The sequence below is a fragment of the Camelus dromedarius genome, chromosome 13, assembly GCF_036321535.1.
Source record: "Camelus dromedarius isolate mCamDro1 chromosome 13, mCamDro1.pat, whole genome shotgun sequence".
NCBI classification, from domain to species: domain Eukaryota; kingdom Metazoa; phylum Chordata; class Mammalia; order Artiodactyla; family Camelidae; genus Camelus; species Camelus dromedarius.
The window spans coordinates 16,164,915-16,185,976 of NC_087448.1; the positions used below are offsets into that span (position 1 = coordinate 16,164,915).

A 21,062-nucleotide genomic window follows, 5' to 3' on the forward strand; every position below is an offset into this window, starting at 1 on the left:
TCTTAATATAAAATTTAGTTGGAATTCTATTATTTTATGTTAAAATGAGACTTTAACATAGTCAACAAATTTCTGTGACAGAAATTAGAAGCAAAGACTTAGAATTAGTTTTAGGATACCTTTATAAAACCCTTTATCATATGCCAAAATTCATCACAGAAAAGGAGGACGAGAGTTCTCACACTTTGGAGGCTGGAATCACATGCCAGTTCCTTTCCACAACGGAAGTTCATCTTTATCTCCTTCTGACACTCAGGGTAATCTAAAAAGAGTACTGATGAAATACATTTGGAAAGGCTCACAATATTTGACCAGATGGAAACTTCTTCTAACTATTAACACGTTTTACCATCTTACAAGGGAGAAATTGATTTATTCCTCATTTTCTTCCCTTTGTAGTTATAACCTCACAAGTTTACATATTATTATATTAAAGTGCTTTCCAGAAATATTTGTCACTGTGGCAACCACTGATAAGACACGAAAAAGAATGCCCTATGTTACAGGGGAGTAAGCATAGTGTTTTCCAGGTTTCTACTAGTCCTGAGTTTAGTTGGTGCACACATTCCCACAGTCCCTGGAGATCTCTTCTTGGTCTTCAGTGTGCTGTACATTATACAGGGTAATCACTTTCCTCTCTGGGCTAAATCTTCCACAAGATGATAACTTTTACCTGAAGTTTGCAAGTCTGATCTTCCTATTCATTTCATACAAAATTTGTAAGTTTACCTACATGTATCTTTCAAATTAAAGTTATAATACTATCATTCTAAAAAGCCAAAATCTTTTATGTATCACAAGCATATGAACTAGCAAATATGCAAAATTTTCTTCTTAACACAAAAATACTAATACTATGAATTTGATTCTCATAAGCATTTCTCTGCTTAGCCTTAAATCTCTTAAGGTTTAAAAAATGCTTACCCATTAAGGAAGACATTTATTACCATCCCAATTAATTGAAGGTACTTACTAAGAGATTTAGGCTAGATGTAGTAACTGTATTGGTCACTTTAAACCATAGTTCTAGTGGTTATATGAATGATTTCATTACTTTAGGAGGTAGACAATCACTTAGCATATGTTGTTGGATTTAAGTTACATCCATTATTTAATCATTTGTCTATAGAAATTTGCAGCTCCCATTCTGCTTGAAAAATTAAGTTATATAAATGCCTTTCCCTTAATTCTGAACACTTACGAACTTAATAGAATCCTCAGCTACATAGATTTAATTTAAAGACTTTTAGCTTTGATGAGTTCCTAATGAAAGTGGCATATTTACGTATTTGCTTTGTGTGAGAAGGAAATAGAAGACAACAGTTCAATATTAATGTGAGTAATGACACCACTGAGTTAAGCTCAATATCCAAACTGCATTTCCTTTGCTTCTTTGATGCATCTGACTGTATGCATAGCCAATTTATTCTTTTTAAGATGTTTCACTGTCATTTTGTGTGACTCTGTAATTACTTATCTAGCGGACCATTTAGTCAATCACTTTTGTTTTCTTTCCATTTGATAGCATTGTTATTACAATATTTGACAGTTCTAAGATCTAACTTGGAGAAGGATCTAAGACAAATGGTTTTTCTTGGTGATCACGTACAGCAACTGGAGGAGAAACAAGGGCTCAGCTTCTAAGTCTACTCTGAGACAGTGAAAAAATTCCAACATACTAATTCCCAAAGTTCTATACAAGAATTTCATTTTGCAGCCATCTGGTTTATCTACATTATGGTTTCGTTACCGAGATATAAATAATTATATATAAGTTCTAATTAGATGAAGTTATGTTTATGTTCTAATTAGGCAAATTATTTCTGTGCATTACTATTTAATATTTAGTAATGTCTGACATTTGTGTTTTGACATTTTCAAATAAATGTTAGTTTGATCAAATTCTATTCTCAATTGAAGCTTTTTTTTTTTTAACATTTTTTATTGATTTATAATCATTTTACAATGTGTCAAATTCCAGTGTAGAGCACAATGTTTCAATTATACATGAACATATATATATTCATGGTCACATTCCTTTCTCTGTGAGCTACCATAAGATCTTGTATATATTTCCCTGTGCTATACAGTATAATCTTGTTTATCTATTCTACAATTTTGAAATCCCAGTCTATCTCTTCCCACCCCCCACCCCCTTGGCAACCACAAGTCTGTATTCTATGTCCATGAGTCTATTTCTGTTCTGTATTTATGCTTTTTTTTTTTTTTTTTAGATTCCACATATGAGTGATCTCATATGCTATTTTTCTTTCTCTTTCTGGCTTACTTCACTTAGAATGACATTCTCCAGGAACATCCATGTTGCTGCAAATAGCGTAATGTTATCGGTTTTTGTGGCTGAGTAGTATTTCATTGTATAAATATACCACCTCTTCTTTATCCAGTCATCTGTTGATGGACATTTAGGCTGTTTCCATGTCTTGGCTATTGTAAATAGTGCTGCTATGAACATTGGGGTGCAGGTGTCATTTTGAAGTAGGGTTCCTTCTGGATATAAGCCCAGGAGTGAGATTCCTGGGTCATATGGTAAGTCTGTTCCTAGTATTTTGAGGAATCTCCATACTGTTTTCCACAGTGGCTGTCCTAAACTGCATTTCCCAATAGCAGTGTAGGAGGGTTGCCTTTTCTCCACAGCCTCTCCAGCGTTTGTCATTTGTGGATTTTTGAATGATGGTCATTCTGACTGTTGTGAGGTGATACCTCATTGTAGTTTTGATTTGCATTTCTCTGATAATTAGTGATATTGAGCATTTTTTCATGTGTCTATTGATCATTTATATGTCTTTCTTGGTGAATTGCTTGTTTAGGTCTCATGCCCATTTTTGGATTGGGTTGTTTATTTTCTTCTTATTGAGTCGTATGAGCTGCTTATATATTCTGGAGATCAAGCCTTTGTTGGTTTCATTTGCAAAAATTTTTTCCCATTCCGTAGGTTGTCTTTTTGTTTTACTTATGGTTTCCTTTGCTGTGCAGAAGCTTGTAAGTTTCATTAGGTCCCATTTGTTTATTCTTGCTTTTATTTCTTCTAGGAGAAAATTTTTGAGATGTATGTCAGATAATGTTTTGCCTATGTTTTCCTCTAGGAGGTTTATTGTATCTTGTCTTATGTTTAAGTCTTTGATCCATTTTGAGTTGATTTTTGTGTATGGTGTAAGGGAGTGTTCTAGTTCATTGTTTTACATGCTGCTGTCCAGTTTTCCCAACACCATTTGCTGAAGAGACTGTCTTTATTCCATTGTATATTCTTGCCTCCTTTGTCAAAGATGAGTTGACCAAAAGTTTGTAGGTTCATTTCTGGGCTCTCTATTCTGTTCCATTGGTCTATATATCTGTTTTTGTACCAATACCATGTTGTCTTGATGACTGTGGCTGTATAGTATTGTCTGAAGTCAGGGAGAGTTATTCCTCCAGCCTCTTTCTTTCTCTTCAGTAATGCTTTGGCACTTCTAGGTCTTTGATGGTTCCATATAAATTTTATTATGATCTGTTCTAGTTCTGTGAAATATGTCCTGGGTAATTTGATAGGGATTGCATTAAATCTGTAGATTGCCTTGGGCAGTGTGACCATTTTAACAACATTGATTCTTCCAATCCAAGAGCATGGAATATCTTTCCATTTTTTAAAGTCTTCTTTAATTTCCTTCATCAGTGATTTATAGTTTTCTGTGTATAATTCTTTCACCTCCTTGGTTAGATTTATTCCCAGATATTTTATTACTTTGGGTGCTATTTTAAAGGGGATTGTTTCTTTACTTTCTTTTTCTGTTGATTCATCGTTAGTGTAAAGAAATGCAACCGATTTTTGAACATTAATCTTGTAACCTGCTACCTTGCTGAATTCTTCAATCAGCTGTAGTAGTTTTTGTGTGGATCTTTTAGGGTTTTCTATATATAGTAACATGTCATAGGCATATAGTGACACTTTTACCTCTTCTTTTCCAATTTGGATCCCTTTTATTTCTCTCTCTTGCCTGATTGCTGTGGCTAGGACTTCCAGGACTATGTTGAATAGGAGTGGTGATAGTGGGCATCCTTGTCTTGTCCCAGATTTTAGTGGGAAGCTTTTGAGTTTTTCACCATTGAGTACTATGCTGGCTGTATCAATTAAAGCTTTTTAATATGTCTTGATCCTTTTTCTGATCTTCCAGTTTTTCTTCCTTTTTATAATATACTATATCCCTTATCAGTGTAATATATTATGCAGTGTTGTTATAATAACAAAATTTGTTTTATATTAGTACAATTGATTCTTCTAATCATATTTAGCTTATTCCAGTATCAATTTAAGTCTTAATTTTACAGTGTAAATAAGATCAAGTAGTTTTCTAGTATTTTGCTATCCTATATTGTTATCTGAGAAAAGCATGTAAATACAGGTTTTAGTATTAAATCCTTTTTTGACTTATTGGTAAAAATTCTACTTTATTTTATACGATTGTTTGTAGTATTTTCATTTTGTACATACAGACAATCTTAGTGTAGGAGTCTCAATTTCTAAGAAGTGTTTGAATAATACAAATCCATTCCTTCATTCCTATAGTATTTAAAACTTCCAAAATCCAACTGAGGATAGGATGTTTAAAATAATCAGAGTGTATGAAAAGAAACTACTATTTTAATTGTCAATAACTTTTAGAAAAATCAGTCATTCCATGTTTATTTTATCTAGAAAGTTTAAGTCAAAACTTTTTGTTTTTATTAATATGTTTTTCTGGTTTTCGAGGTGTTCACAAAAGCAAATTTATATATAACAGTTTTACCAATGTTAGCATATTTCATTTTAAGACTTTTGTTTGAAATCCAATGGTTTACCATACATTCTCATTAAGTTGTAACTATTTAGTTTTGGTGTAGAATTTCAAAGTCTTTTACGGACTTAAATATATGGTTGCTCAAGTAATAACCTCACATAGCTCCATCTAAAACTTCAGCATCATTATATAATTTAAAATTAAAGTAAAACATTAAATTTCCAAATTTTATTCTATGATCATATTTTTATTGACCTTTTAAGATATAAAGGGTACCTGTTAAGAAATTCCCCATTTTACAGTAAATACTTCAGAAGAACAGCAAAATTCATGTATGAGTCTTCTAGCAAGAAGACTGGAAATCATTTGTGCAAATCCAACCACCTAGAACCAGGACTTTAAGACCCTAATCTTAAGGATACATGGTTTTTCTATCCCACGGCCAGCAGCTTGTTTTTATCTGTGCATATTTACGTTTCCCTCTATATAGTTTAATTCACAAAGTATTTTTCAGCTTTGTAAACCCTGTCCTTCCACTAAAAAAACCTCCAATGTAGTCAAAGTATTTTTGAATAAAACATTCTAACTAAATTTTTCATGTTTTGCTCAAATGTTATGCTTTGTTAATATCTTTTGCTGACAGTGGGGGAGGATACTAGTGGCCTTTGGGTTGTTTTAGATCTCTCCCAGAGTATTTTCTTAGAGAAACTTAGATTTTACAACACCTCCCGTATTTCTTTGAAAAAGGCAATTATGAGTTTGGTCTTTCTTTTATAAACTTCATCTTCCCACAGATATCTTGATTCCATCTGGAATTCTGTTTCTAACAGATATTCTAGGATGTCATGGTCTGAGGATTCATCAACGAAAATCATCAGTTTTGGGTTTGTCCATGGTATGAAAGATGTTCTATTTCATTTGAAAGTAGAGAAAAGTAAACTAAGACCATGATGAGACATTGATTTACAATTGAGAAATCAGACTATAACAAGGATCTGAGAAGTGGTTCAAAGGAAACTCTGCTTACATACAGCTATTAGGATTTTAAAAATGGATGCCTCTGCTGTGGGAAATATGTTTGTATTTTCTTATAAATTAGATCATTTTCATACCTCATTGCATAGCAGTTCAACCCCGAGATGCATAGCTACATGAAAAATGACCAGATATACGTGTGGCTGGAACTTAGTGAGGGAGGAAAGTTTGAACTCTGCCAGCCACACAGAAAATTCCTTTCATTAACACCAACAAATAAGGCTGCTTTTGAAGCAGCAGCGTGTTTTGAGTTGACACTAAACATGAATCAAATGTTATGTACCTGCAAGTTTCCTAGTAAGTATAATTAATGAACTGGAGCAGAGTATAAGTATGAGGCAATGAGAACTGGAGGGCCAGCAAGGAAGGCAAAGACCCAGAGAGTTAATCGCCCTTAGGTTTGGAAATGATGATTCGAAGGGTCAGAAATTCATTCAAAATGAATTTTGAACTGGGAGGAAAGATGACATTCATTTTTCTTGAAACTTTTGAAGATGTAAAATTAGATCTTCATAAATGCATAGGATGTAAGAAACACGAATGGAGAAGGAATACCAAGAGACACTCTATTCATGTATGGAGGGAAAGGAACATGAGCGAGCACCAAGGCTGCTTTTGACATTCCTGATGTATAATGGAAAGCTGCTTTGACCGAGCACTGTCAGTTTCCTTTGTTACTTATATAAAGAGGCAAACCACTGCTTGCAATGTATTTAAAAATTGTTTATTTACAGAGAGAAAAATTAAGTTGTAATCTAGAAGTCAGACAAGGTTGAGGATGAAGAGCTTTACTAGGCAATCTGTTTGACTATTAAACTGTAGTAATCTGCAACCTAGAGATTGATGCCATATAATCACCGATGAATGACTGAACATTAAACTCCCTGGTATCATAAATCAGTTTTTAGGCCACAGGTCTCATTCAGATGGGGTTTTAATCTGAATTTAGAGACTGAGCTTAATAGTGTGTGAAGAAAAGTGAAGACAAACCCTTTTTAACAGGAGCATATTATATTTCCTCGGTACAATATGAAAATGATGCTTCTCCTTTATACCTAAAGAATGTGGTTTCTCTCAAAGAAAATTAAAGTTAATATTAACAAGCAAATGTATTATCTTCATTCAAATAACAACCAGAGGAATAATATGTGTGGGAATTTTAGGAAAAGAGAACAGCTTAAACTCCTTAATTTACCACTTAACATTTCTTTGTATTCTGAGAATTGAATTAGCAGTTTCAACCCTCATTCAAGACTTTAAAAAAATCACCAAAATAATAAGCTTTCAAGACTTTTAGCAGTAATACTAGATGCCAGAGTTAATGGAACAATATCAAAGTTTTGCGGGAATATAAATTAGAAGCCTAGCATTCTATTCATACTTAGTCAAACAAGTGGAATCAAAATTTCATAAATTTTTTAGCAAAGCAAAAATCCTTAAGTTTTCCAAAATACATATATATGACATATATTATTTATATTATATATACATATATATGCATACAAAAACTTTTCTAATATACTTAAGAAAGGCTTGAGAAAGAACAACCAACCAGAAGAGAGAGAGAAATTAGAAAACAGACGAAATAAAATGGGAACACTGAATATGAAACAGAAAAACTGAAACAAACTAGATAAAAGTAGGAGTCACCATGTAAAAGTAAAAAAAAACCACACACAGAAGTCCAGTTGTTTATAAGCACGGCTACTCATTAGCATTGAACATGGAGCTTTGGAGGAAAAAAGTAATACCTGGGCAATTGTATTTTTCAAAAACTTCCAAGATAATGCTCATGTTTCAAAAACCTTGAGGAGCTGGATTAATGTGAATGTTACAACAGATGAGGTAGAACCTTAAGTCAAGTAAAATGAGGTGGGTTTTTCTGGGGGTTAGTCATGTTACTGGCATATATTTCATATTCTCTGTTATCTTTTCACCTCTTCTGCTTATTTAACATGGAAGACAATCAACATTAGTAGACATTTTGAGAAAAAAAAATGCAACTTTGTTTTATCCTTTTATCTTCTCATGTCAGCCTTCGTTTCTCAAACTGAGTTGGTTTCCACTTTTGTGGAAACGTTTTCACAAAGTTCTTTTGCCTTTTTTCCAAGAAGAGAATCCTGTTTAGACTTCTTTAGAGACTCTCTTTATGCACAAGCCTCACACCCTGGTATCACCTCTATAATACAAATCCATTTCTAGTGACAGTTCTATGACTAAGCTGCCAGCCTGCCTTACTGTATCTATTTACAAGGATAATACACAACTTAAGATCTGTTCATTAACAGACAAACTTCGCATTTTCTCTAAGATAGAGTCATTTTCTAAGTTTAACAAGTTACTAGCTTGTGGGAAAAAAAAAAGAGCTTCAATTTTTTCATGTTTTAAATAGCCAATTAAAATTTTTTCTGTACTTTTGACCATACAGATAATAATCGTACATAGAGCAGTGACTTTTTTTAACATGTAATGGACACACACATCATCTGCAGACATTGCTAAACTGAAGATTTTGATTCTGTAGGTCTGGGTGGGCATGATATTCTACATTTCTACCAAGCTCCCAAGTGATATCAGTGGAGCTGGCTTGCAGATGGTACTTTAAGTAGCAAGGGGCTAGACAGTAGCAGAAAAATGAGATAAGTAACCTGGGTCCCAAAAGAGTGAAATTATTTCACTCTCATGGACCACTCATCTAAAAATTGTTAAGTGAAACAGAAATTAATTTATATATATTTAAACCACCACTTCTATTTTTCATTCTCCTTGCCATAGCTATTAGAATCCACCTTAACTAACACACGTGGCTTCAATCCCCAAGTTTCTTCATGATCCAAGATCGCAGCTGAAATGCTAGTCATCATATCTATATTCTATATTGGCAGCAGGAGACAATGAAGCCAAAGCGGGTGCCTTTTTTGTTTCCAAGGTGACTTCCTAGAAGTCACACACAATACTCTGTATATTATTGTCCAGAGCATTTACTTATTTGAAAGAGAGGCTGAGAAATTTAGTTTTGATTCTGATCAACTATGGTTTTATTGTAAATAGAGTAAAAACAAAGTTTATTCTAGAACCAGCATATATTGATAGTGAAACTATGAAGAATTATCCTGGGACAACAGATTTAATGCAACTCTGCTTAGGCAGACTGGAATACATGCACATTCTTCTTACAAAGTAGAAAAGAAAGAATGTTAGAACAGAAAACTAGTAATTACTATCATATAGTATTCCCCAAGAATCACTTGGAAAGAAAATGTGAAAAGAATGTAACATGACATACAAACCACACACCTTAATGTAGCTTTCTTTAAAATGCTGGCTTAACTCCTAGAGGGATTCGTTATACATTTTACTTAAGTTCCTTTTTGAGTGCAAAGCCTCTTTTGAATGATCAAAGATTAAGTAGATAGTAGGGCAGACCCTTAGAGGAACCATACTTTTTATAACTGAGAAATGATGTTACGGAAAACTGGGGCTAATTCCAGGAAGTGCTACTTATTCGTGGTTAGGGAGCATTCCTGAGATGCTGCCAGAATGGCAAGCACTGGAGTCTGAAATGTGACAGAGGCTGGTGATGTGCTAAAAGCCTAGCCTGTGAGATTATCTGAGTCCTTTAAAAGCATAGCCCTATAATGATTGAGTCAAAATGTCCAAATATTCATGGGCAGGGAGGATCCAGGAGGCTATAAAGCAGTAAAGCATGGATATCTACCAAAATCCCTGAAAACTTATGTCTAACTATATCATGTCGCTGGAGACTGAAGAGCAGGCGTCTCTGACCAAAGAGCTTTGGACACACAAATAGGCTGGGCTTATATTTAAGTGAAGTCTTCACTCTGAACTTAAGCTGACACAATATGACTATTCTCCAATTTTTTTCCTAGTTATTTAAGCTACTTGGGCACATGGAAGAGACAGACTAGCTCTCACATTTTAGAGGACACTACATGTAAATTGGAAGAAGGCACACGGGTAGTTATGATACCGACACTGACAAGCAGTGAAGGAGAGGAGAAAGTTTAAGAGCTAGCGCTTTAAAGGCATGCCAGCTGGGTTTGGGGAACTTGAGTTACGGATGCTTTCCTATGCTGGCTGAAAAAGTAAGAGAAACTGAGTAAACCAAAAAGCGAGCACCACATTAACCTCTTAACATTATGATTTCCCTAAAGCAAAGTCAGGAAAATACAAGGAATCGTCTCTGGTATCTTAGACGGCTGAAGGCATTGAAAATAGGTTGCAAACTGCAAATGTTCTGAAAATGGGGGGGAATTTTCCTCTGTCTTCCTGGAATAGTTTCACTTCAGATCACTCCTCTGATGGTTTTTCATTCTCTTCAGAACAGGCAGGGTCCTGGGTGGAGGTGGAGATAGGGGCAAATAAAGAAGGATTTTGAAGAACAGTCAATCCAGATAGTGCATTATACATTCCAATAATTCTAGACAAACACATAGACTATATCATATTGTAAAAGGGCTGTTCTTTGTGGCTTGTTTGTCTAAAACTACTCATAAATGGTTTATGTGAATCATTGGACAAGCATTTCTGAAAGGGGAAGGAGCGAGAACTGGGTTCAGCTGAAAGTAAGTACCACATCTGTATTCTGACCACATTCAAGAGACCCGCAGGGAGGCACAGCACAGAACAGATTCTAACTTCTTCAGTCAGCATGCCTACACCAGACACTTTACATGCTTTTCCTTTTCATGTTATATACGCAGTCTTTAGATTAAGACAAAGACCAAGCAGAAGCTGAAGGTATTTGTCCCTGGTTCTACCCTGAGGTTGTATGCACTAGATCCTGCCTTTAACACTTCCTAAATGAAAACCTGAGAGCTTTCATTTTTGCAAAGAAAAAATGAGAAGAAAGTCTAAGCCAAGAATACTATTTATTTCCTCCATGAAAGGGATGTGGCCTGAGTTTAGAATATATACAATAAGATTTACAATTGAATGATGCCCTGCATTTTTTGAAAAGTCAAATATGACTGCGTGGTCTGAAACCGTGAACTTATAAGAACATATTGAATATTTGATAATTAATGGTGTAATCTCTGTATCCCACTCCTATCCCTATGGTAGTTATTAATAAATCACACAAAATGAAAAGAGGTAATTGAGTGGCTATATGAAATAGATTTGGATTGTTACACTGATTTTAGATTGTCCTATGCAATTTACCAGGGAATCAGTGATTTATGTACATCTGTGATGAAGGAATGTTATGAAAGACTTGTCACTGCTCTAGCACATTCTGAATTGCTTTCTTTTGGATCCCAAGTTACTTCCTGGTGCTTGCTACATTTTAGGATTTCTTACACAAACCTACCTGGAGATATAATTTATCAAGATCTATTTGTTTATTTTAAATACATAAATATCTGTAAATAAACTATACTTTAATAAAATATAAAATTAAAAATTTAATAAAATACATAAATTTGCTAGGAAAGACTCTGGAAGAACATGGGGAAAGAACATGGCAAAATAATACCAGGTCAAGCAGGCCTGACATTACTATTTGATGTCGGGACTACACAAAATACTCTGGCCACTTAACATCTTCACACAAGGTAAGAACTGAAAAAGAAAATCAGCTATAATTAATTGATATCCTCATGGCAAGAACAGAAAATTACAAAACTTCTTGGGGTTAGACGTTTCCACAGGATATTTGCACAGGATTCTCCTCTGGTGGATAAACTACTAAAACACCTTCCTCGAAGGCAGTACGTTTGTTACCCTTAAAATGTAACAGGATTACAGGAACAGCCCAGTCCTCACAATCTTTTGAGAAGTACTAGAAAGGAGACCTAGAAGAATGAGTAGTACCCCTGACTTATTTGTCTTATTTGTCTCTAATGAACTCTTTTGTATCCATATACTCTTAATGGCCTAGGGTTGTAGTAACCATATCATGACAAGGAGGCTACTAGCTCTGTTGAACAGTGAGTTTAAAAAATAACTTGAATCTCAAATTAGAATTCCCAGGATCTGTTGATAGGATGTGGGGAAAGATGTTTAGAGGTTGTTCGAAGTAAAGCCTAAGAATAATCCAATGACAAAGGTGTTATAAATCAATTTAGTTACTCTCCACTGCTGGGCAAGTGTTGTTTCAGGTTTATTATAGCGCAGCTCTCAGCAATGAGGATATTAATTCTCTTTTATAAATGGACCCATTTGCATGCCATGCAAATGATTCCATATTAGGGGGAAAGAATAATTTGGTACTGGAAAGGTGAGGAGTAAAATATGATGCCAAGAGAGTTTTGCTTAATCACTGACTCTTTGTCCTCACTCCAGGCTAGCAGTAAAGTCAGTTACCTCAGTTGGATGGAAAAAGAAAAAGTAGATAGACGCATAATGTAGAAATTTTGAGGTGGGGGGTGAAATTAAAAGAAAAAAATAAAACAAAAGAATATTTGGGCCAAAGAGTTAGAACATTCTCCAAAGACAATTAAATTTTGCCAAATTACAAAGCAAATAGAGCTCACTAATGGGGTGATATGCTAATTAGTCACCTACAGTTCATCTCACTAATGGAGTGCTATATTAATTTGTAACTGCAAAAACAGAGGAAATAATTGAAGTTTCCCAGTGAATACCAATGCCTGGTTTTGAGAGCATCACATAATCAATTCAATCTTATTAGAGAAGAAATGGTTCTAAAACTGATATGGATCCAATTTATCTGATCCCAGACGGCATAAGGAGTCATACTTAAATGTGAGACTCTTTTCTGCAGTAATGGCTCCGCTAGATGCTATTTACAAGTTCCTGGAATTAGAATATATGGAAAACTTGTCCTTAGCACACCATAGTTAGAATGTAGGAAATATTGTGTTGATATTCAATCATTTCCCCTTGTACTCAGGCTTAACTAATCAGGAGCAAAATGCCGTTGCAGGTGCCTACTTGAGAAACAGAGAATGCACATCGCATTTTTACACAATCTCTAATGTCACCAGAAATGAAGTCACTGATGTTTTAACTTGTTCCTTGTATTTTGAAAAGGAAAGAGAAGAGAAACTTAATCTTATCTGCCCATTGATCTCCTCTTGCAGACAGATGTGTACAGGAAGTGAGCTGAAACAATGAGGAAATTTTAGGGAAAAATTCTAGGAATTCAATAAGTGAAAGTTGCTGAATTAAACAAGTTCTAGAACACTTAGCTAGGAGAATGCTTAGTGATGCCTCATTGCTTAGAACTTTGAGATTTTACTAAATGTTTTAAAGTAATTCTAGAGAACAGATTATCCAACAAAAAGCATTATCTATAAATTCTGTTTTTGTTGTTGTTACTTAATATTTTCATCATTTTTATTCAAAATTTATCAGGAATTCTTCACGTGCAGATATTGATGCATTATTTTTTTCAATATTTAATTCATTTCCCTATGTAAAAGAATCTGCAGAGAAAGAAAATTATATATGTGTTTGTACATGTATGAATAGTTATATAAATATATATGCATATATATATATATATATATACACACTAAATTCTAATATCTAGTTCTGAAAAACATAATATTTTAACTCTTTTAAAAGGGTATACTTGTGGATCCTCCAAAATATAAATTTTATTTCAAGGGCATGTTATTTTTTGCATGATTTACTATTTTAATGTTGCAATAAAACAAAATTTGTTACTCCAAATCGTGTCTCTTTACCATGATGATTAATTTAGGCTAATCATTTTTAAGGCCCAAAAAACTCTGATCTTCTCCCTAAATGCCTAGAAGAATGTACATAGAGGAGCTATTCCAGGTAGGGAACTATCACTAGGGATAACGAGTTCATATATAGTAGGAACTAGGTGTGGTAGACAGGGACGAACCTAGCAAAGACTGTCTTTTTTAAAATGCCTCTCTGTGTCTCTTGTCTTTGCACGGCCCAGCAAATACTTGTTCACTAAACACTTGCCTTTCCAGCTCCATGTGAATTGTCTTCCTCCTCTTTAGAGTCCCCATAACACTACCTCCAATATCCTCTTTTGTTTTTAGCTGAAGATGATATTTAAGGTGAGGGCTTCAGCTATTTTGGGAAGTTACTCATTCTTCTTGGGTCTCTCCCATATACATGTTATTAAACTTTGGTTAGATATTCTCTCCTGTTAATCTGTCTCATGTCAATTTAATTCTTAGATCAGCCAGAAGAATAGAAGGGTAGAGGCAAATTTCTTTCTCCCTGACAAAAGCAAGTAAAATCTGACAAGTTCAAAGTCTCTGAACTAGATTACTAATAATTAGATTCTAAAATAAAAGAAGGAACAGGGACAATAATAAATTAAGAATAATCCAGGTGCATACTGTCTTTAAATAGAGTGTGAACCAACATCTTCAGGAAATACCGTTCAGGCAGAATGGAATGTACGTTAGTACATGGCTGCCAAAAAAACGTGCCTACCTGCTCAAAATTGTCTAAAAATCTGGTTTCAATCATTTCTTATTTATCTTCTAGAAACCAATGTGGAAAGGTGTTTTTGAGCAGTTTTCTACAGCTGCTAAGTTTCTGCATTAAAAACCAAACAACCAGCTTTCTTGTCAGAAAGAGAACAAAACTGTGACCTCTATATGACACAGCTTATTTTAGAGATCTCTGGAATAAACTTGCAGAGATTTTTGGCTTCCATGGGTGAAAAACCTGTTGATTTGCTCTACTTCATTTCCATCCAAAAATGATTAAAAATTAAAGTACAAAGGTGAAGCGCCATACTAGAGGTAGGCAGAGTGAGTAAGGTGGAGTGGCAGGTAACTCTGTACGTGATCACCGTGGAAGTCTTGCAGAGGTGACACAAAATATTTTAATAGAATTTCCTTCCAATTTGAATTATTTCACACATGTATAAATGGTAACTTTAGGAAAATGATGAGTCAATGAAAACTCAATGCATGGCAAACAACAACAACAAAAACAAAAGATACATGTAATTATTAGGTAACTACATAACTAACATTTTGTCATGCCTGTAGCCAGTGAAATAGAATAAAAAACAATATAGATATTGAAAGAAACCCCTTGGAGCATCTGCTAAAGGATGAAGTATAGTTGTCTATAGTCTCCTAAACCTCTGGCTAAAAATATAGTGTGTAGACGTTTCATCAGCCTAATTCATAACATGTAGAAATGTAGTAGCATGCTGATCTTAAATAAAATAATTTTGTTGGCATTTTTTTGCACAGGTTTGGGAGGAAGAAATTTTCCTCTATTCTTCTATGTTCTTCTGGATGGTCTAAGAATTAAATTCACCTGGGACAGATTAACAGGAGAAAATCACCAAAGTTTAATAACATGTGTACATGGGAGAGACTCAGGAAAACTAACTCCACAAAATGGTTGAAGCCTTCACCTTAAATACCATCTCCAGCTACAGACAAAAAAGAATGTTGGAAGTAGTGGTTTGAGACTTCCAAGGGGAGGAAGGCAATTTACAAGGAGCAAGTTTGGTAAACATTTGCTGGGCCATGCAGAGACAACAGGACACAGAGAAGACCTTGATCCCTAGGCCCTGCATGTGTTACCTACCCCCATACCTAGCCCTTGTTTTTTTGCGGATATCTCCTGTGACAACTGTCTTTTTGGAACAGGTCCTATATCTACATTCTTTTAGACAGTTAGGGGTAAGGTCAAAGGTTCTTCCTGAGTCTTTTGAGCCTTGACTGTTTTTAGCTAGAAATAATCCTCATGCCAAAGAGATATTTTTGGGGTGGCAATTTTGCTCTTCTATAAATATATCAATAGGTTATTTTTATTTATTATTATTAGAACTGTTAAAGTTGTCATTTCAGTCACATAGATCAGCACCAGTTGTAATGTGCATGTAGGGAGGGCTTAAAATAATAAAAATGCTCAATTAGTGCATCTGCTAGTAAGCAATTTAATAATTTGCAGTTTTAGGATGATGAAAACACACAGCCCCATTACTTGTGAACATAAAAGTGTTTTGACTTTCTCAGGTCATTTGAAATTAGATTATGAAAAGGAAATACCAATCTTGATTTTCTGAATCTAGCAATACATGTCCAACAAAGCTGGCTGTACCAGCCACCACATTATGTAAACAAACCCCACAATTTCACTCTATTTTTCTCTCTTGTACATTGTGATGATTTTTTGAAATTTTTGATTACCAATTCATGGTTAATTTTCTCCAGAAAAAAGGGATAGTTATCAATATATAAAGCTGTGTTACATAACAGTGACAAAATAATCATGTAGGAGCCACAGCAACTGCCTATTCTATAACTAAGTTACAAGTTTCTTAATGAAAATAAGAAAAAAAGAAAAGCCATTTAATTTCTTAAGTCATTTTAGAAAGACAAATTGATTTAAGGAGATTATGTGCTGGCTTCCTTAAACTACTAAAGTACACCAGGGTCATGGAACTAAAGACCATATTATTGGTAATATTATAAGTAATATTTAATGATAAACACATTCTTTGCTGTATCTGCTTATATCCTATTAAGTAGGATCTCTCTGTTTTGTTTAATTTTCTTTAATATTTTCCAATTATGTCTTACAATTTTCTCCATAAAATTTATGCAAGTCTTTTGTTATATTTTAGCCCAGAGGCTTTTTAAGTACTATTTTAAAAATAATCATTTAATATTTATATGCTATTGGCAGATGTTATACAGATACAGGATTAAGTTTTATATACCATTTTCAAAAAAGTGAAACAATCTTGCTAAACAACCTTATTAATTAGATCCTTTGGGATTTTCCATGTTGACAAGAATCACCTGTATATGAAATTTTTGTGTCTTTCTTTCTAATTTATGTCTTTGATTTCCTTATTTTGCTTTACTCAGGTGCCTTTCCTGGAAAAAGTGTAGGAGTCTTTGTCTTGTGCTTGACTTTGAGGGGATACTTTCAAATTCCAATCATTAATAATATTTGCAGCATTTTTCATAGGTATAACTTAAAAGAAATCTTACCTTCTATTTCTATTATGCTGGCAGAGTCTTAGAAATTCTAAATTAGTATGTCATTTTATCAACTGCTTTTTCTATAGTAATTAAAATTACTGAATGCCATTTTTCTTTTTTTTTTAACTGAGTAAAGTCAGTTTAAGATGTGTCAATTTCTGGTGTACAGTATAATGTTTCAGTCATTTAAATGTCATTTTTCTAATTACTCTCTTAATATGTTCAATTATATTAATTGAACTTCTTATATGAAATCAAATTTTTATTTTTTGAATAAATATGATTTTCTCAACACAAAACAGTACCATTCACAATAGCCCCCAAAACATGAAATACTACTGAGGTATGAATTTAACAAAATATGTGCAGGATTTATATGCTCCAAACACTGTCAGTAGAAATCAGAAGGTTCATGAATTGAAAGACTCAGTAAAGTTGAGATGTTAATTCTCCCTCAATTGATCTGCAGATTGAACACAAATCCAATTAAAGTACAAGCAGTAAACTGTATATACAGACAAGCTGATTTTAAAATTTACATGGAAAGGTAAGAGAATTAAAGTACCAAAGAATCTTGAAAAAGAAAAAGTTGAAAGAATCAGACTAACAAATTTTGAGATTTGCTAGAAAGATACATTAATCAAGACAATATGGTATTAGAGAGTCCAGAAATAGACCCACACAGATACGGTCAATTCATTTCTAAAAGTTGCAAATACAATGCAATGGAGACAGTCATTTGTCCAAACAGTGCTGGAACAATTAAATATCCATATGCAAAAAAAAAAAAAAAAAAAAAACAAAGAGAAAAAAAAAGAAAAGAAAAGAAAGAAAAAGGAAAGATTCCAAAGCTATATATCTCACAAAGTTATATCAAAATTAACTCAAAATGAATCAAATAAATAAATATAAAATGTAAACAATAAAATTCCGAAGACAAGAGAGAATCTTCATGACCTTGGGTCAGATGAAAGAGTTTTTGATGTGATACCAAATACATAATTCATAAAAGAAAAAAAATGTATAGATAGGATTTCATCTTAATTAAACACTGTTACTATGTGAAAAACACTGTTAAGAGAATGAAGACAAGACACAAACTCGATGAAGATAGTTTCTGTTTAAACATCCAGAAAAGATCTTGTTTCTAGTGTCGACTGAAATAAGTGCACAGCCTAAAGTTGAGAGTTGTTTCATTCGGCAGACATCTCTGGGGACTCGAACCCCTTCAAGCCTGAGATTACAGCCTCAGATGGCTCTGAAGGACTGCTCCGAAGAGGTAGGGGAGGAGACAGAATACATAGGAGTTTTACAACAAAGACCAGGTACTCAGAACATTAAAGATTAATGTTAAAGAAACCAGACACCTTAAGTTAAAGAATTTAGTGCTTTTCTACATATGAGAAGGAGCAAACATCTGGGCTCATTGAAATCATTCCTTTGACAAGCACCTAGCTATCCAGGGCCAGTACCCTGTTCTTTCACATTCCGAGTCCCCTCAGAGGGCACCACTGTGGGTGGCTGCAGAGGCTGGGCTGTCTGCTTGTCTGCACCCTAAGCTCACTGTGGAGGGTAGCAGCGTGGCTGATGACTTAATGGCTTCAACATTTTTTGTTTACTGATATGGCTTGCAGTGTTTTTTGTTCATACTAGATATATAAAGAACTATCTAAACTTGATAAGAAAACAACACCACATTTTAAAATGGGCAAAATACTTGAAAATAAATTTCACAAAATAAAATACTCACATGAAAAGATGTGGAACAATCAATAATGCTAATAAACTAATAAACTCTCTTTCTTCCTTCCTGTCATTCCCTTTTCTCTCTCTCATTTGTTCATCCTTTCTGTGTAATTTTCATGCCTGCCTTGATCATTTTTGACAGAAAAGTGATTTAATATATTTGAATTAACTGAAATCCTCTTGATAGAAATATCTATACAAGGAGTGAATTTGTAACAGTGATACAAATAAAAGAACTACAACTCTTTCAAAACAAAGTCCACATTTTTCTAAAAACTGACAAGAGACTTAATATGTTACAGATTTTCTTTCTCCTTTGACACTTTGCTCTAAATATTCCTTGTCTCTCATTTCATCTCATGCTATGAAAAGTCATCTCATCTAATTTATCTCTGCTTATCTTCCATTTCTCCTCAACCAGATCCTTTTCCTTAGGTCCTCTTCTCCCAAAGGTCCTAAAATTTTTAGTTCCTTATGCAAAAATCAAAAACAAAACAAAACAAATTCCATTCTGATTCTTCTTACACTATAGTATTCTCACTCCTTGCCACGAATTTTCTCACTAACGTTTTCAAAGAAATTTTAATTATTTTAATTACTTCTTGATCACTCATGCAAGCCTCAATTCTTTTGCTTTCAACCTTCTCCCTCCCCTACTCCCACACCTATACTAGAGGCAGTTTTACAATCACACAGACTTGGTTTTTCTTACAGGCTCCTCCTTTTCTGGCTGTCTGGTCTTCAGATAATTACTTTAATGTCTGAAGTCTTGATTCTCTCTTCTATAAATTATCATAATAACACTTTCTCAAAATGGAGTTCACTGAGCTCTAAAGCATAAACATATTTAGTTACAGGGTACAAGTTTGCCAAAGGTTAAGTGCTCAATCCAAGTTATTATTTTAACAATGATAAATATTAATGCTATTATTTTAACAATGATTATTATTAATGTTAAGTAACATTCAATTAGACAAAATTCAAAGTGATTCTGAAAGTTTCTTTGTCCCTGTTTCTCTTAATTCTCCAAGGCTTCTCTTGATGCTACCGTGAAACAAAAATATCTTTTGCTCTGAAGTTCATTTCAATTGATTATACCCACTGGATTTGTTAATGTGACCTATTAATGTTTAGATCATTTCTCTTTGTTTTTTAAGGTGTTTTCTATGAGAATTTATCTGTGTTCCCCAAACTCGTTCTGGAGTTCCTAACATCTGCAAATGCACAAGGCTACTAACCCATCCTCAGCCATAATTTCCTCTTTAAACGGTGTGGCAACTGATCTTTCCCAGTCAACCTCAGCCACTTATCAGCAAGGCCTTACATCAAATTAGATCTTCCCATTCTATAATGGCATGTCCCAGTGGCCAACTCTCTCATCCTTCTCTGCGTGGAATAACCCCTTTGCCTCCTGACTCTAACCATTTTTCTAGCAGCACACTTAATTTACTCTTTTTTTCCCCCCATTTCTTTTGTCTATATGTATCTTTTTCATTGCCCATGAATTTTATTATATTAAGACATTTTTCAGTTAAAAAAATCATCATGTATGAATTTCTTTAAATGAGCGTTTCTTAAATGTTTCTCAAACATTTTGACAATCCTCAAATATTTTTCAACCAACTTCACAATGGATTTTTGGTCTTGCTTGGCATGTTTGTTTGCTTTTAAACAACACTATTAGTCTTTTCAGTTTGAGTTTCTGACACTGTCTGAAAATCTATCTCCGGCCAGCTTCATTTTTTTATAAATTCCTTACAGGAGTCAATTAAGCTTTGCACTACACTTCTCCCCATTTCAAACATTCTTTGACCAGAAACCCCTAACTTCTATGGAGAAGTAACTGAGGTTATCTGTCATGAATTCTCTTAACTACCTACTTCTTCCACTGACACATTTCATCTATCTTTTTTCCCTTCAGTTTAAGTAGAATTGATGTTTCTCTTCTAATCTGCACTTAATTAATTGTTTTACCTCTGTTCATCCTTTCCTATGATTACTGACCAAGCTTACCTTCATCAGATTTCTATAGTGGCATCAACTTTCTTTTTTCCCCACTGAATCTTCATAAATACATAGTAATATTTAAGTCTCTTTCAAATCAAAAACTAAACAAATGAAAAAACAATCAAACTCTTCATTGAAAGTTAAATTCTAGACAATATACCTCTTTTCTAATTTTACAAGTAAAGTTTCTAGAAATAATGTTTTATGCTCATCAACTTTACTTTCTCACTCTTTGTATCATCCATCTGGCTTTAACATTTATTTCACTATGAAACTGCTCTTATATAGGCCAACAGGCCAGATGGTCCTAAAAAAACATATACTGTGTGCTGGTAATTCTGAGAAAAAATGTAACTGAGAAATTTTACATTTTTAAGTGAGGCGTGAAGACTATTAAAATCAGAAACGCTATATAAGATCACTTTCTATTTCACAGACAAGACTGGCAAAAATCACATTCTCCAATGTGTGTCAATATCATATATCCAATGGTCATTCCATACTGTTTTTTTTGTTTGTTTGTTTATTTTTTGTACATCTGGTTACATGGTTGAAAACTCCCTTA

At 33.9% G+C, this 21,062-nt stretch overlaps 1 long non-coding RNA gene across 2 annotated transcripts in view; it reads right to left on the bottom strand.

The window, feature by feature from the left end:
• Positions 1-10,007: 10,007 nt before the first annotated feature.
• Positions 10,008-21,062, bottom strand: part of LOC116157232 (uncharacterized) — a 65,123-nt gene continuing 54,068 nt past the window's right edge. For both annotated transcript variants that reach the window (XR_010383501.1, XR_004141232.2), the window contains exon 4: positions 10,008-10,163. This is a non-coding gene — a long non-coding RNA (uncharacterized LOC116157232). The remainder of the gene's footprint in view (positions 10,164-21,062) is intronic.